At 44.7% G+C, this 15,968-nt stretch overlaps 2 protein-coding genes across 2 annotated transcripts in view; both read right to left on the minus strand.

The window, feature by feature from the left end:
• The window catches only part of LOC123961427 (zona pellucida sperm-binding protein 3-like), a gene marked incomplete in the record, with an annotated part of 791,580 nt that overhangs the window by 227,859 nt on the left and 547,753 nt on the right, over window positions 1–15,968 (minus strand).
• wwox (WW domain containing oxidoreductase) overlaps window positions 1–15,968 on the minus strand; it is a 138,522-nt gene that overhangs the window by 16,644 nt on the left and 105,910 nt on the right. The gene's annotated exons all lie outside the window — the stretch shown is intronic.

Consider the following 15,968-nt stretch of genomic DNA (forward strand, 5'->3'; position numbering starts at 1 on the left):
AGTTACAGCCGCACGCTTTGTTAGCTGCAGGTAATTTATGGTTGAACTGGCCTGATAGTCTGATACGATCGACTGCCCCGACTGTCTTTACCAGCCGGCCCCAAAGACATAGAGGAAGACTCGATCTGAGGAGGGAAGGTAAGAAAGAGACACAGAGGGAGAGATGAAGATAGCACGCTGCAGGGTGACTTAAACTCTTGCTACTAGAGGGGAAAATCTGGACTTACACTAAAAGATGCAGCGAAATAAAGAAAAAATGAGTGTGACAAAAGCGTACAGAGGAATGAGTAATGCAGGTGAAATGCAGTGAGAGTGAGAAAAATGAAAGAGTTGCACAGCAGTTAAGTTCTCAGCATCTCTCTTGAGGTGTGCTGAGAATTAGATTGCATTAAAGACTGACAGTCCATTCATCTGAACCATACCAAGAAGGAACATTTAGTTAATTGAATGATTAATAAATTTAGCTCAGTCACACTATTTCACTCTGGTGTTGGCTTTGGATAAAAATGTCTGCCAAATGGGAGACGTCATATATCATTTGTTTGAAATGCTTTGCCTAAGACTCACGCCGAGTATCAATATAACGTGAACTAGTCCAGCTGTGTATACAAATTGGGGGAGATACAACAGCAGCAGCATAGTGAGTTGTTTGACCTTGTGCTCTGGCGGCCTGTCTGTTTCATCAGGAGAAGACTGTTTCGGCATGTGAAGTTTTTTTGTTGCTGGCTCATCATCACCTCTGTTTGTGAGACACGAGTCCTTCAGCTAAAGTGCAACTGGAAAGCCAACCGACACCTGTCTTCCTAATATGAACCGACACACGAGTCTCCACACCCACTTTGCTACACCTTCCTTCCCTTAATAAAGACAAGCACAGACGCTTGCTCTACATATACCTTTCCTTCACCCCCTCCAATAATCCAGTTCGGCAGGAACATCCTCACCCTTCTCTCTCCTCCCTCGTACCTCTTCCTCAAGGATCGGCTACTCTAATCTGGTCTGTCAGGCCAACCAGGTCCCTGACTGCTTTTCTCCTTTCATCTCCCACCTTCAAACAGAATGAGGATGCTTTCATAACGCTGGGTGAGTGACAGGTAGGGGAGTCAGGTGGAGACAGGCCCATGATATGGACAGGCACTTTGTCCTGTTTAAATACACTAATGGAGGATAAGAGGCCTGTCACAGAGACAGGCGGCGATGGGACGGGACAGAAGACACAGACGCTCATCTTTACTTGTAGACGGTATGTGAATGCAGAGACGGGGATGTGGAATGAATTACATCAGATGGAGGATGTTGAAGAGCACAAGCACCTCCAATCTCTTTCACCTTTAAGAGATTTGACTGATTTGACACTCGTTCCTCTCAGTACATAATGATGTGAGGTAAAAAAAAAAAACTAACAAAAAAAATGCATTTTTGCCTTCAAAGAACTAAATAAGCGCCTTAGTTAGCCACAGAACAAATGACTGATGTCTGTCACACTGGCAAGAACAGTGTTTCTCTTATTTCTAGGTGGAACACTCCAATTTCAGTGTTACATTAACACACAAATCACTGGTGAACACACACATACACACACACAAAAACTCATCTGAATCACAGCTTACACACACCCAATAGGGCAGCCATTTGGATAGATGGCACCTGCATACAGGAGGAGGGGGCACACAAATAGGATTCGAGAGAGGAAGGGGGCGCGTTGTGGTGGTGGTGGCAGGATGGGGGTGAATCCATAAATAGGATTGTGTAGGAAGCAGGGCGAGCTAAATAGGATTGTAATGTACAGCAAAGGATGTATAAATAGGATATGAGAGTCAGGGCTGTGTTCTCACTAGTTCCACATCCCTGTGGTATAGGTGTTCTGTAGGACTGGCTTGCAGCGTGTAAGTGTGTGTGTGTGTGTGTGTGTGTGTGTGTGTGTGTGTGTGTGTGTGTGTGTGTGTAGTAAAGGCCATTAATGTGGAGGCTAATCTTGAGGCACCTGTCTCCTCAGGCAGAGGGTGACCTCCACTCGCCAGGTTCACGCATGTTTGTCCTCCCACTCCATACCTCCCCTCCTCCCCCTCCCCCCCCTCCTCCTTCTCCTCAATCCTCACATCCCTTTCTTTTATTTTTCATTTCTTCTAACTTGGCTTTTCATATTTCATAAATGAGACCTGTGTTGTTGTTGTGTTATTTGTCTTTCTCACTTCTTGACCTCTTTGAACAGGTAAACTGTCACTCTTGCTGTGTGTACACCGCTCCCTCCTCCAAGAGAGGTCGACGGTCAAAGCTCTGTCTCCCTCTCATCTCTATCTCTCTGTCTCTCTGCTTTTGGGGTCAGTGGGCATTGGGAGCTGTCAGCTCCATGCTGGTGTCTGCTGGCTGACGGACTAAGATCAAAGGTCAGGGGTCAGGAGTTGGAGGGCAAGATGTGACCCTAAAAACAAACAGCATGGGGAGAGTGTCGCACCCCCCAAAAGAGCCTGTCATTCTCCACACAGGGGTGTAGTGTGAGCCTACATACAGTGTGCGCATGAAAGTGTTTGGATCTCTCATATTTCCATGTTGATGCCCTTTCTCTTTTGCATATACACAGACCTGTCCTGTGTGTGTGTGTGTGTGTGTGTGTGTGTGTGTGTGTGTGTGTGTGTGGCATGGCACACAATGTAACATGATGTGTTTGATGTGTCATGTTAGCATGGCATGCATCTATTAGCCTGTTTATGGTTTCTTGTCAGAGCAGCTCCTCTCCTCCACTCATGATTGCATTACAAACGCGTTTACACAGCCAAGGTCACAATGGGCCGCTGTGAAAACACCATCTTCTCCATAAGCCAAGGCAACAATGCATATGACACTGACAAAGACGCAGGCAGTTAGTCACACACAGTGAGCAGTACATACATACTCTCATACATTCATATCATCATATTTTTAGCACCAAGGTAACAGTGTAGGTTTGTGCGTGGGGGCCCAGGAGAGCATGCTGCCTCCTCAGACAGGTAATGGATGGTAGGACTGAAAGAGACTGAGGGGAATTAAGATAAACACACTGTGATAAAACCAACCTGCCTGGCCGCACCGCTGTCTGTTTACAACGAATTAAAACATATCACATACTCTGCATGCACATACCAGCACATAAGCATGTGCACATAAACACCGATACCTGTATAGGTACACGTGCGCACACACACACACAGTTTACACTTAGGATTTTATGATGGATTTATATACAAAGGCATGCTTAAACAGTAGAATAAATGTTTGGACAGTGGTGGCTCTTTGAGTAATTGATCTATGAATCACACACAAGAGATCTTGTAAATTATGAAGACAAATAAACTCTCCATATATCAGGCCCCTATTATAAAATGTTAAGCAGATTTAAACCGATAGAAATGTATCTGCTTAGACAAGGACATTTATTTTTTGCTCTAAGGTGTCCTGCATACAGAATATACAGACTAACCCTGTGACAATCTTATTCTGGGTCCAGAGCCAAGTTTGGGTCAGCAGAAGAATGAAACTGGTCCCAAAATTATTCTGGAGTAATTGAAGGTGAAATATCCTTCACTGAACAAAATTAATGTTATGTAAAGTTACTGTCTGCTGTGGGCTACAAGAGCATAAGTTCCTGCAGCCTCTTACATTAAAAAAAGCATAAACTAGACTTACATAAGTTACCTAAAACATAACATTTTAGACAATTTAATAATCATTGTAACATGTAACAATGTGGCAAATTATTTAATTATCCAACAATTTTTGGTCATATAAAACCTGTACGTCCCTCAAGAAAACAGTAATATCCACTGGCGTGCTATGCAAGAGGAGAGTTGTAAAAAAAAAAGTTGGTATAGCCACACACTCCCCAGTGCAAACATACTTCATACGTGTGCACACTCTCTTCCAAGTTTATGCACCACTGATCTAAGTACATAATGAAGTGTGACATATCAAGCAAAGGCGCTAATGGTGTGTGAAGTCATTAGTGAACTCTCTCTCTCTCTCTCTCTCTCTCTCTCTCTCTCTCTCTCTCTCTCTCTCTCACACACACACACACACACACACACACACACACACACACACACACAACCTTGTGTGAGCATAACAACGTACCTATTTCTTCAGTCTTTACTTGGAAGGTGTGATTGTGATAAGTCCTTTTGGGTGATCCTGACTGCAGAGTAATATCAGTGAGCTATGTTTTACAGAATAGCCTCTTTCCACAGCATGAGTGCATCATACACAGGTTGTGTAAATGCAAGTTTTATCGTGTGCACAAATTAAGGTGAAAGTTTTGGAAATGAGAGTTGACACCCCACACTGGTGATCATGCACTGACACTCCCAGACTTCTAACAAATGCACATGTGTGTTGACCTGACATAACTGACATATTGTTGTCTGACATACTCCACATTTACAGCTGGCACACGAATGGGAGAGAAAGAGAAAGAAAGAGCGACAGAGAGATGGGAAGAGAAAGAGAGGGGAAGGGAGAGAGACTCTAAAATGTTGTCAGTCCCCCTTAATTATTCTAATTGCTGAGCTCAAGCTTCATGCCAAGGCTTAGGCATTCCCCTGGCACAACAACAACAACACCCACACACACACACACACACACACACACACGAACACAAACACGAACACATTTCAGCCACCGCATTGCCTTGAAACCTCTCCTCGCTTCTGGTTTCGTCCTCTCCCCTCATCTCCATACAGAACTCCCCCATCTCCCTCTTTTCCTCAGCTCCCTCTATCAGCATCCCTCCACCCTCAGAGAACCCTCTTATTCCTCCACTCCTCCTCCTCTCCTCCCATCACAACAAACCCTTCTGCTTCCTCTCCCCAGCCACTCCTCTCCTCCACCCCTCCGTTCCTCCGAACTGGATTAAAAGTACTTTTCATTACCCGTGCGGGAGATATGGCACTTAAAAATCACCCCATTATCATTTTTCACCCAGCAAACAGCGCACACTCTCGCAGAGACATAATTACCACACCCTGTCATACCAGGGAGATGGAGGCTGCTGATTTCCAGCCAGGCCGTGTGTGTCACTCCGTGTGTGTAAGTGTGTGTGTGTATAAGAAACTGCTGCCTGTCCGCCTGCCTGCCTGCTTCTCTTATTGATATTAAAAGCGCTGCATAAACGAGTGTTTAAAATGGCTGTCAGAGGGGGAGAGAGAGGATCCACTCCAATCACACACTGCAGCACACATCACTGGATCTCTTTCCCAGCTTGGCACTTGGTAATGGCCTGGAATAACAGAAAACTGCTGGATGATTCCCATTCCCACATTCCAAGTTTTGCGAGGCTGCAGAGGAGGCAGTTCAAATGGGAAGGGATGAGTGATAGAGCTCGCTTTAACCAGTCAACACTTACTAAATAATGAATTGGGAGTCCTATGATAAATTGGATTTATGGCAATGCCTCTTCTTAATGGCTGAAGTGCTTCAAATTGTGAGGCTGGGGAGGCGAGGGGGACCCGACTCATTCACACTAATATTCATTTAGGAAGCCGATCCTCATCTAACAGTTAGACCAGTTCTGCAGGGGCCATGCCTTCACTCACAGCATTCACAAGGGGGTGTTAAGTATATACGTGTTTAAAACACTACCCGCACCACTAAGACATTCATCACTGTGACAACACTGCGTGGCGGCCCCCCAATACCACTCCGCAGGGGCCTGCCGTTGGCCTGTCACAGCAATGGGTGTCTATAATTATGCCTGTAGATAAAGCAGGGACAAACGTGGGTCCTGCATGATTAACTGGGTTGCTGTTTGATCACATTTGACTAATTTGTGGCATAAATCTTCAGGCTGGCGCCCCTGCTAGAGACCATTAGCCCTGACACTGACACCCCTGACACACATAAACACACACAGAAAACCATGCTCAATACTCATACCTTTAAGAGAAACTGCAAAAAGGAGGGGTGGACTATTGGCCTTTTAGTGCTGCTGCGTTGGTGGGGAGAAAATGTGAAAACAAAATACACACACTCGCTAACAGTTTCTGGAAACATCAATTCCAAAACTCTATCTGCATTAGGTCAAGGGTGGGGGACTGGGGGTGTAGGTGGGGCGGCTGGTACACCTAAGCACTATAGAGAGAGAGATGCAGGTGTAGCGGATTATAATATTAAGCAAACATGAGCTCTGAGGTCTAATTATGACACAGGGGAGGTTAGAGAGCGAGCGAGAAAGAGGGAGATTCAGTACTGTGTGGTGCAGTGGATGCTGAAGCCAGCAGAACCAGCCTGGTCATTTGTAAACAGGTAACGATGTAGGCCAGGTGTATGAGCATATGTACCAATGAGCAGGGGAAGAAACGGGGGAGAAGGAGGGAGTCAGAGGACAGAGGGAAGATGGGGGAAGTGAGTGGGAGGAGTAGAGGGAGGATCTAATTAGGGTAAATTTACAGTGCCCTGTGCCAAACAGCTAAAATGGCCAACTGGGCACAGAGATTTATTACTGGGTTAAATTAGGTTGTCTGGTGAGGGTTGGTAAGGCCACCTGCAGCTGTCAATTGTCACAGTAATTATTATAACTGCAGAGAAAGACAACAGTGACGCAACACCAGCTACACAATTATACAACAAGTGCAACAGCGCATTGTTACATATGCAGGCTCATGAAGAGAAACCAATATTCTTTTGTGTTTAGGACAATATCAATTGAGTCAAGTGAGTGATTAAGAATGATGCTTGAACCCATTTAGCATGAATCAATGAACCTCTGGACAGAAGGTTTCCAGTGCAAGGAGCCTTTGCTTCCATTTGCATCAGTATCCTTGATCAAATCTGCAAGGTAAACAGGTTTAAAACCTGATGGGGGATATTAAACTTGCAGATTGAGCCTGACTCCCCCTCCCCAGGCTTGTCTGGAGCTCAGGGCTGGGGTTTGGGCCTCTGCATTTGACTCTGGCTGCTGAGAGCAAGGACAGTGAGCCAGCTCTGAGCAGCCATACTTTCATGGTCGGTTTCCATTTAAATATCTGACTGACAGGGAACATGGCGCCATTAAGGCGTCCCGAGGGCTCAGCACGAGAAGAGGAAATGGGCAGATAAAAACCCCCAGGGGAGAGGAGGAGGGTGAGAGAAGGGCCACGGTGCCTTAAAGCCTTTAACAGTGGGTGGGACCTGCTCTTAAAACTGTACAGGCACCACTCCATCCATTCCATCCTCCGTCCCTCCACACCCAAAACAACCTTGTCTCTCTGGTACAAAAGCAGGATTTATCTAGCATGACTTACAGCTCCAACCTGACTTTCTTCCTCTGTTGGCAGTATGAGGTCATATAGCATGTGTGAGCGCGCATGATAAAGTGTGTGTTCACATAAAATAGTAAAAGATTCCTCCAAGCCTCTACTGTCCAGTAAATTTCAAACATTTAATACACAGTACTATACATAGGAGACACTGGAGCACAGCTAACATGCTGCACACCAAAGCAACAAGAGTTGTTGTTTTCAAGACCAGTAGGCCCTGACAATGTCGTTCCCTTTGTCTTAACCATTTTGTTTTAGTCTCGCCTCAGTGTTGAACTCAAACAGTGAAATAATCTTTCAGTTTTTTTTCAGTGACTATAAAACTTGCAAAACAAGCAAAAACACCAACAATCACAGGTTCCAGTTTTTCAGTTGTGAAGATTTGAAATATAGATTATAATTGATTGATTAATCAATAAAAAATTATAATAAGTTAACCTGTAATTAAAAAAAACATTAGTCCTAATTTGGTGATGAAAACCATTACTGCTACAAAGGTAGACATACATTTATTCTTATGTACTGGGGCTTTTTAGGGGAAACAAACACCAACAAGTAGCCTCAATGTTAGTATTCTGCTCATTAACTGTCCTGTCTAACCGTGCTTAAGACCGCAAATAGCATTGAGTTGGCAGGGGTTGTTGTTTCAGGTACCTATGAGGCAATGACATGTGATTCAGGAAGGCTGGTTTGTGTGATAAATCCAAGGCTTATCAGATATCAAAGCACTACTCTGTGGTTTATGATACAATTAGGCAGGATTTTACTATTATCACAGTGCCAACCATTTTATTTTTCATTGCAACAATCCCTAGGTTGTATTGAAATGAAACAAATGAAAGTATTATTAGGTGTTCATGTGACAAAGTGATCAACCAGAAATGTACTCTTGCACATATTGGATTGGCCAAAGCAACACCTTGCTGGATGAGATTGCAGTGCTAGCAGAAAAGTCACACAACCTGCGCTTTCTTGTCAGAATCCTCTCACCTGTCGTATTGAATGAGTGAATGAATGAAGCAGCTGCATATTTTCATACAGTGCTACCGTCTGTATGAACCTGGCCTTAGTTGTAAGCATTAAAACTCACAGTCCTGTCTTGATTGTTTTGGATCTCTGTCTTGTCTTGGTCCCTACTGATCAAGTCTTGTTAACATTGGTTTTAACTAAACTGAGCTCCAGTCTATTGGGTCAAGAATCATAACTGTGGATGGTGCCAGGCCTAGAGGTTAAGTGGCTGTCAGAAAGGGTGAAACACTGCAGCAAATGCCTCTGACACACAGACACAAATGAGCAAAGCCACCCAGCCAGAAGGCCGACCGGGCCAGGCAGGACAGTGGCACCATGAAGACACTTAGCAAGACGGGGAGTGAGAGAGAGAGAGAGAGAGAGAGAGTATTGTCTGCCAGTGATATACTTTTACCTCTTCACTTCCCACAATTCAGCTTTCAGAGGCTACACTCTACCCCTCTTTCCTCCCTCCGTGCCACCGTCCATACTGCCAGGCCCAATAAAGGTCAAGTTCCTGCCTTCCTCTTAAGAAGCTCATTTGCATCCCGCCGGCAAACAGCCAGTCAGGGCTTGTTCAAAGGGCCTGCTAATCCACTCAGATTGCTCATCTGTGAGGCCTTATCGCCACAGACACCGGCATCTGTGGGAACCACATCACAGGGCATCATGGGGCTGCTGGTTGTGATTGGTGGAGACAGAGTCACAGGGAAGTATGCATCACAAGGCTTCAACACGGCTCGGAGTTAGCCAGGAGTGACAGTCAGAGAGCAGGGAAGGCTTAACCAACACTTCCAATGTTATGACTGCTGCCCCAGGAACGGCACGGATACATATTGGGTATGAAATACGAATTAAACCAGTAGGATTTCATCTTTATCTGATGTTGAGCACAGAGCATGAGAAATGTGTGGTGTCTGAACAGTACATAAATACCAAGACTCAATGGGAAGTGTAAATGTCCCAAAAAACATACTTTTTTGATGGCAAGTGTGTTTGATTTTATAAAAGCAAGACAAGCTGAAAACAAACACAAAAGGCACAGTATAAAACAACTGAAGGGGAAGAACTGATGTATATGCCCTTCAGCCTCAAAGGGAGGCAGACAAACCTTGCTTCTGTAGGTTAATGTCTAACTTTCAACAAACACACAGCCATATCACTAGTCCAAGCACAGCAAGCACAGGAGTAAAAACATAGTATGCTCATTCAGGTATAAGAGCTACAGAGGTGATCTGGCTGTGCGAGTGACTTTGCGTCCAGGGACATGACTGGACATAAAGGGACATGGGGGGACACAAAGATACAAGGGGACAGAGAAAACAACTTGGCCGTCCTTGCCCACAATCCCACAGAGACCACAGTCCCATCCGTCTCTGCTTTTCCACTTTTGCTCCCGCTTTTCTCCTTTTATTCCAGCTCCCCCCTCTCCTTTCTCCTCCTGCTCCAACTCTCCTGTTCGCTCTTCCCGCCCTCCCTCTCTGCCTCTTGCCATCTGCCCTCCGCCATTCCGCTTGCCCATCCCTCCCCCCATCCCCCGACTGTCTCGCCCTCGCACTTGCTCTCGACCCCTCTGGTGTCACTATTAGCAGCATCACACTGGGATCACATGGCTGCTGAGGTATGGAGGCCGAGTCAATGGAGCGTGGCACACAAAAACGTCCATATACCCCTATCGCCACTGCTTCCTCCTACTCCCTCCTCTCAATAATTCTCTCTCCCGCCTTTTCCCATCCCTTCCTGATCATTAGCTTGGGATGCAGCCAGATTGGATTTAACCAGCCACACTAACTGTATTTTTCCCTCCAATATATCCTGTGCTTTCCTCTGTAGCAGTTCAGCATATTACTCATTTAAAAAAAAACTTCCGGAAACTCAAAAGTTAAAAATGATAGATGACTCTTCATAATGGTTGTTAACTATTTTGTGAGCCATCTTTTTAAGATAGTGGATATATCATCGTGTAACAGAACCAGAGTTTGTCAGTTGTGTGACGTGCTCTTTGTCCCAGCCTTGGCAGACTATTAGACCTGGAGCAAGGAGTCAGAGAGGTGAGGCAGGCGTGCGGAGGAGGCAGAGGTGGATCTATAACAGCTCTCCAAGCAGAGCGCTGTTCCAGGAGAGGCAGCTATGGATTGAACCCATCTCTCTCTTTTCTCTTACTCTCTCCTTTTGTGTCCAAGTGTGAAAGGGTGCATGTGTGCTGCGGGTTTGCGAGAGGCATGTCTGTGTGTGTGTGTGTGTCTGTGTCTGTAGCCTGTGCATGTGATAAGCCTGTGGTAGTAGTGGGTCCTGTGAGGGACCTAAGGCCCTGTTCTCCTGATTAGTCATTTATCAGGCCTGGCAGCCTAGACCCACCATAATCACTCTTCTCTTACCCCTCCTCCTTTTCCCCCGCTGATCCCACTCTATCCCCCTAGATCTCCCCTGTATCCAACCTTACAAAAATGCTCTCCATCCCCCAACACCAAAGTCTATATGGTGGTGCATGTACCTGCCTATCTAACCTCTACCTGCCTCTAACCATGCTGCACCCACTCCATCCACCTTGTCCTCTATACTCACACCACTCAGTCAAGCTATGAGCCCCCTTTCCTTCTCCTCTTCCTAAACTCCAACCCAATTTGTTTCCTTGTCTGACTGTGTTGTACTTGAGCCAAAGAACCGAAGCTGCAGCTAAAGAAAAATTTCCAATTTGTCCATTTGAATTTTGCAAGTTGGGGCTGTTTAATGCTGAAGAAAGAGAAGAGGGGTACATGATGAGAGGAAGATGGGAGGGCAAGTGTCTTCCAGAGTGGCAGGAGGACCTCCCTATCAACCAGCGCCACACTCCCGCGTCCTGCCATGTCAACAGAGAGGGATTAGGATATCAGACATATTGAGGAGGCCAAAATGAGTTAATGCAGTTAACCAGCTGCTTCTTCTCAACCTGTCTTCCATCGGTTGGGAGAAATTGGAAAAACTGTCTAGCCAAGGAAAGGGAATGTAATCTGGACTATGCAGACCGGAGTATACGAGCACATGAAAGGGCTGTCCCCCTGCTTCCTATGCCTCTTTTCTCTTTCCTTCACCCTTCCTTACCATCATTCCCACTCTCTCTTCCCTATCTCTCTCAGAATGGGAGGGCTGTAGAGGAAGGAAGGAGACAGAAAAAGATGAACATATACAGAAGAGGCTGAACCCAAGATGGGGTTAAAAGACAAAAACAAACTGCAAAATATATGAGAGAAAAGGAGGATTTAAGGGGTGGATATATGGGAAAGTGTGTGTTAGTGCATGACAGCTGTATGAACCCCCAGGGAGATAACAGCTGGGACTCCACCACAAACACACACTCCTTAACATATCCCTCACTTCATTTATCCTTAACCATTTCCATATCCCTCCATCCCTGACCTCATCTTTTTCTCCTACTCCTTTTTCCATTCATATAATTTTGATTATAACTCCCCCTCTGGTTTTTTTTGCGGCATCTTCATAGTTCTCCACTCACTTCTCCTTTTTCTCTTTGAATCCATTTGTTTTCTATTTTTTTCAATTCATCATGTTTTACAAAACCCCTTCCTCTTTGTCTCAAACTGATAGTATGGAGTATAGAAAGCCAGAGAAATACAAACGTTTAAATGGGTGGGTTTTTTCTTCAATTGCAGCTTTATAGACATTATTTCTTTTAAAATTTTGTTTGTCTCAGATCTGGCTGAGGTCTATTCCGGAGAGAAACATTACTTTGATCTCTTTAATAAATCTTCATATCAACAAAGCTAGCAGTGGGGTGACAGAGTTGAAAAGGAGGGTGTCACTACAATTACAAACCGGGCCTTTAACCACACCTCTCCCCCGCTGACTGTCTCTTTATAGAGCAGTCTGTGTAATAGGGGCTCTCTTATAAAACACAGTGGCGTGTCACACACACATTACTCAGCCCACCGCCCCTTTAAATGATCCAAAGATGTATGAGGCCATCTGTGGGCCGCAATTAAATACCAACCCCTTTAATTCAGCTGCATGCTACATTACCGCCCTCCATCCAAAGCCCTGTAGACCAGCTACAGGATTGGATTAAGTCACTTCGGAGTTAGTTACACTGCGAAAAATTGTGGTATTAACATGTCATTTTTCACCGGGATGCCCCCCAAATTAAAACTCCTTAAATTAAGTGTGATATTGAGTAGAAACAATTGTGTTGCCTGAAACAGCATAAAAATATCTTGCTCCAAATGGACAATTATTTTACTCATTTTAGGAAAAAATTTTAAATTTACGATTAATATGAAATAATGTTTATTGCATTATCTGCAGGACACAGACCGGGCAGGGTTAAATGACAAAATCACTGTAGATGTTTCCCCTAAATCCTACATCCATAAGCATCTTATACATGAATCACTATTCTTCCCCTGCCCCTCCAATGCCTTTCTCCTTCTCTCCATCCCTTCACTAGCAATCAGTCAAAGAGGTTCATGAAATGAGTCTGCAGTTGAACACATGCTGCAGCTTTCTCTTATTTCACATCACATCTGATTGCCTTTCATTGTCAGACCCATAAAAGTCTCTCTCTCTCTGCTCTTGCTGCATCTCCTCTAGCTTCTTAGAGAATCTAAAAAGACCATTCCCCAACTATCTGTCCGTCTCTCTTTCTCCCTCCGTCACAATATATTCCTCTACTAAATTACCTCTCCCCACATGGCCTTTCCTTGCCCATTGACTGCACTGGCCTTGTCTGTGAGCGCTAATTGTCTCATTCTGAGGACTTAAGGATGCTAGATGAGTACTAGATGTGTTAAAGAGACAGACTTTGAAACCAGTGTGTGACTGGCAAATTACATCCTTGGCCTTTATATGGTTGGCAAAGACACTTAATAAGCTCTCAATGTGTTCAACAGCTAGGTGAATAGTTCACTGGCTCCACTGTTGAATTTGAATAGCTCTGAAAGATGCTGCACTGTGTGCGGTCATGAGTGTGTTGTGTGTGTGTGTGTGTGTGTGTGTGTGTGTGTGTGTGTGTGTGTGTGTTCAGTACAGTGCTGTTTGTATTCTCAGTGCAGTCGACCCGGCGTTCTTTCCAGTGACAGGATCGGGGCAAATCAGCGTTCACTTACAGAACAACTCACCTGAGGAAAAACTCTCCTCTCAGCACGTCGCCCTGTTCTCTGTCTGCTTTTCTACTCCTTTGCTCTTTCTCTCTCTCTCTCTGTCTCTGACTCCTCTGTCTCTGACCCAGACAGAGATCCCCCTGAGCTACTGTACTCAGCTCTCCCTCTCCCCTTTCTTTTTCGGTTTTCGTTCTCTAACCCTATCTGTCTCTTTTTATATCGTGCTCACTGTAAAGATACCCTGTGGGAGGGCAGTATCTAACACAAACGCACACACTGACTGTACATGCTCACGGTGACACTGATGCGCGCGCACGCACACACACACACACACACAATGTGAAATAGATGCATATATGCATCACCTGCAACACTACTTTCCACTATAGTTTTCACTGGGACCAGTGACAGGAATAAAAGATTCTCCTACTCACTCCCTCCACTACACCCTCACACATACACAGACAAGAACCCTACCAAATGCTCTATTTTCTGCCGCTGTGTGGTGATTTATGAAAGGTGTTTCTCACAGCAGGCAGATAGTCCTGTTTGGAATGCTTCATTTCATAAATCTATTCTCCATTCTCATTTCTCTGCATCCCCTCCTCCGCCTCCTCTCTTATTTCCTCTTCTCTCCCCTGTGCAGGACTCCCTCAGCCACTGTTGACACATACAGCACACTATATGTGTGCGCACGTGTTTGTGTGTGTGTGTGGGTGCGTGAGTGTATGGATTGGGAGGGGAAAGAGAGACATAAGTAGGCTTTGTCTGCAGTCGGGGTAATGATGCAGGAACAACCAAAGCCCCGGCAAAAACCCCATTCTCCTGAGGTCTCTCTCTCCATGCTCCCCCCCCCACCCACCTCCACTCACACAGACAAACTCATGCACGCACACACATATGGGCATGCCTGACACAGAGTCAAACAGCGTTAAGTTGTGTAAACAAAAGTGAGACATCAACTGAGATCCAACTCCCCAATGAAACCACACATCCAACTAATAAACACACACATTAATAACTGGACTTGATATAGCACCTTTTTCAACACACACACACACACACACACACACATTGGGAGGGAAAATAGCACTGGGTAGGGAACACAGTGGAGGTGTTACATCTATTGGGAGTAATAACTAGAGAAGTAAAGTGATATCTGTTTTAAGGCATGTACATGTTATTCTGTTGATAGAAATCAACATAAATAAGGTAGAAGTTAAAAACATTTTAACAAAAAGAAAATACAGCCCTCATGAAAATTTACCAGAAGGTAGCATATCTAAAATAGCCATGGCCCCTCCACTCACCCATGAGCTCACCTCTTTTGTTGAGCTGAGGATGTTTAACCTGCGATTTTCTAAGTCTTAATGGAAAATGGTATCATTAAATGTTGCTAAAAACTGAAATATTGACGATATTAGATTGTTTTATAGAAAATACAGTCTTTATCTAGACAAATGTATTTGACTATGTAGGCTTGTAAGGCAGGATTTTTAGTAGTTTGAGTTTTTGCAAATGTCAAGGTGATGCGATTTTCTTACTTCTGGAGCATAACCTGAAGTTTCTCTCACTTCAGCGACTAAATACACAAGATAGACTAAACTGAGTTATGAGAATATGAGGATTGAGTTATGGGACTAATGTATATGCATAGGAGAAAATGCAATATCAAAATTAATTGTCATTATTACAACTCAGAACTCCTAAACATATTGATATGTAGTTTACTTGAATTCATCCACATACATTATAATCACATGACAACCAATCGATATCCGCCAATGTGTCTCTAAGCAAGACACTTAACCCCAAGCTGCTCCAGAGGCGTTCAACCTCTGACAGATTTAGCAATTAAATAAAAGTTTAAGGCAAATGAGTAAAAGGTTAATGTAAATCTGCAGTTATTTAGGATCCTACTGTGCTGTTCAACACTGTTGCAAAGTGTGATAGACACGGTGTCTGTAGTACTGAAGTTAAGACATGCAGCCAACACCACATTGTGAGTGTGTGTGTGTGTGTGTGTGTGTGTGTGTGTGTGTGTGTGTGTGTGTGTGTGTGTGTGTGTGTGGAGGAGGAGCACAGAGCGGGAGCTGTGTGTGTGTGTGTGTGTGTGTGGAGGAGGAGCACAGAGCGGGAGCTGTGTGTGTGTGTGTGTGTGTGTGTGGAGGAGCACAGAGCGGGAGCTGTGTGTGTGTGTGTGTGTGTGTGGAGGAGGAGCACAGAGCAGGAGCTGTGCACTTACCAACCTATCTAACAGTGGACCTCGACGTCGTTACACACCCACTAAGAGGGGACTAAAAAGTGAACAGGGGACATTTTTTAGGTCCCCTGTTGGACATGCTTTAAATCATGCTAAAATCATGTCTAAAACCATCTGGTAAATTTTTTAAACTATTGTCAAGAGGGGACCTGCAGGTGTGTGAGTGTTTAAGTCCATACTCAGCAGTGCCTCTAGTGGATCAAGCAAAGATTTTAACGACTCATTCACACACGTCGTTCTTAACACTCCCCTATAGAGTGAATGGCTTGCAGCCCCAGGGAGTCTATCAGACTGTAGAGGGGCTATTATACAAGCTACTCAGTAAAGAAAGCTGTCTCT

The sequence above is a fragment of the Micropterus dolomieu genome, linkage group LG22, assembly GCF_021292245.1.
Source record: "Micropterus dolomieu isolate WLL.071019.BEF.003 ecotype Adirondacks linkage group LG22, ASM2129224v1, whole genome shotgun sequence".
Taxonomy (NCBI): domain Eukaryota; kingdom Metazoa; phylum Chordata; class Actinopteri; order Centrarchiformes; family Centrarchidae; genus Micropterus; species Micropterus dolomieu.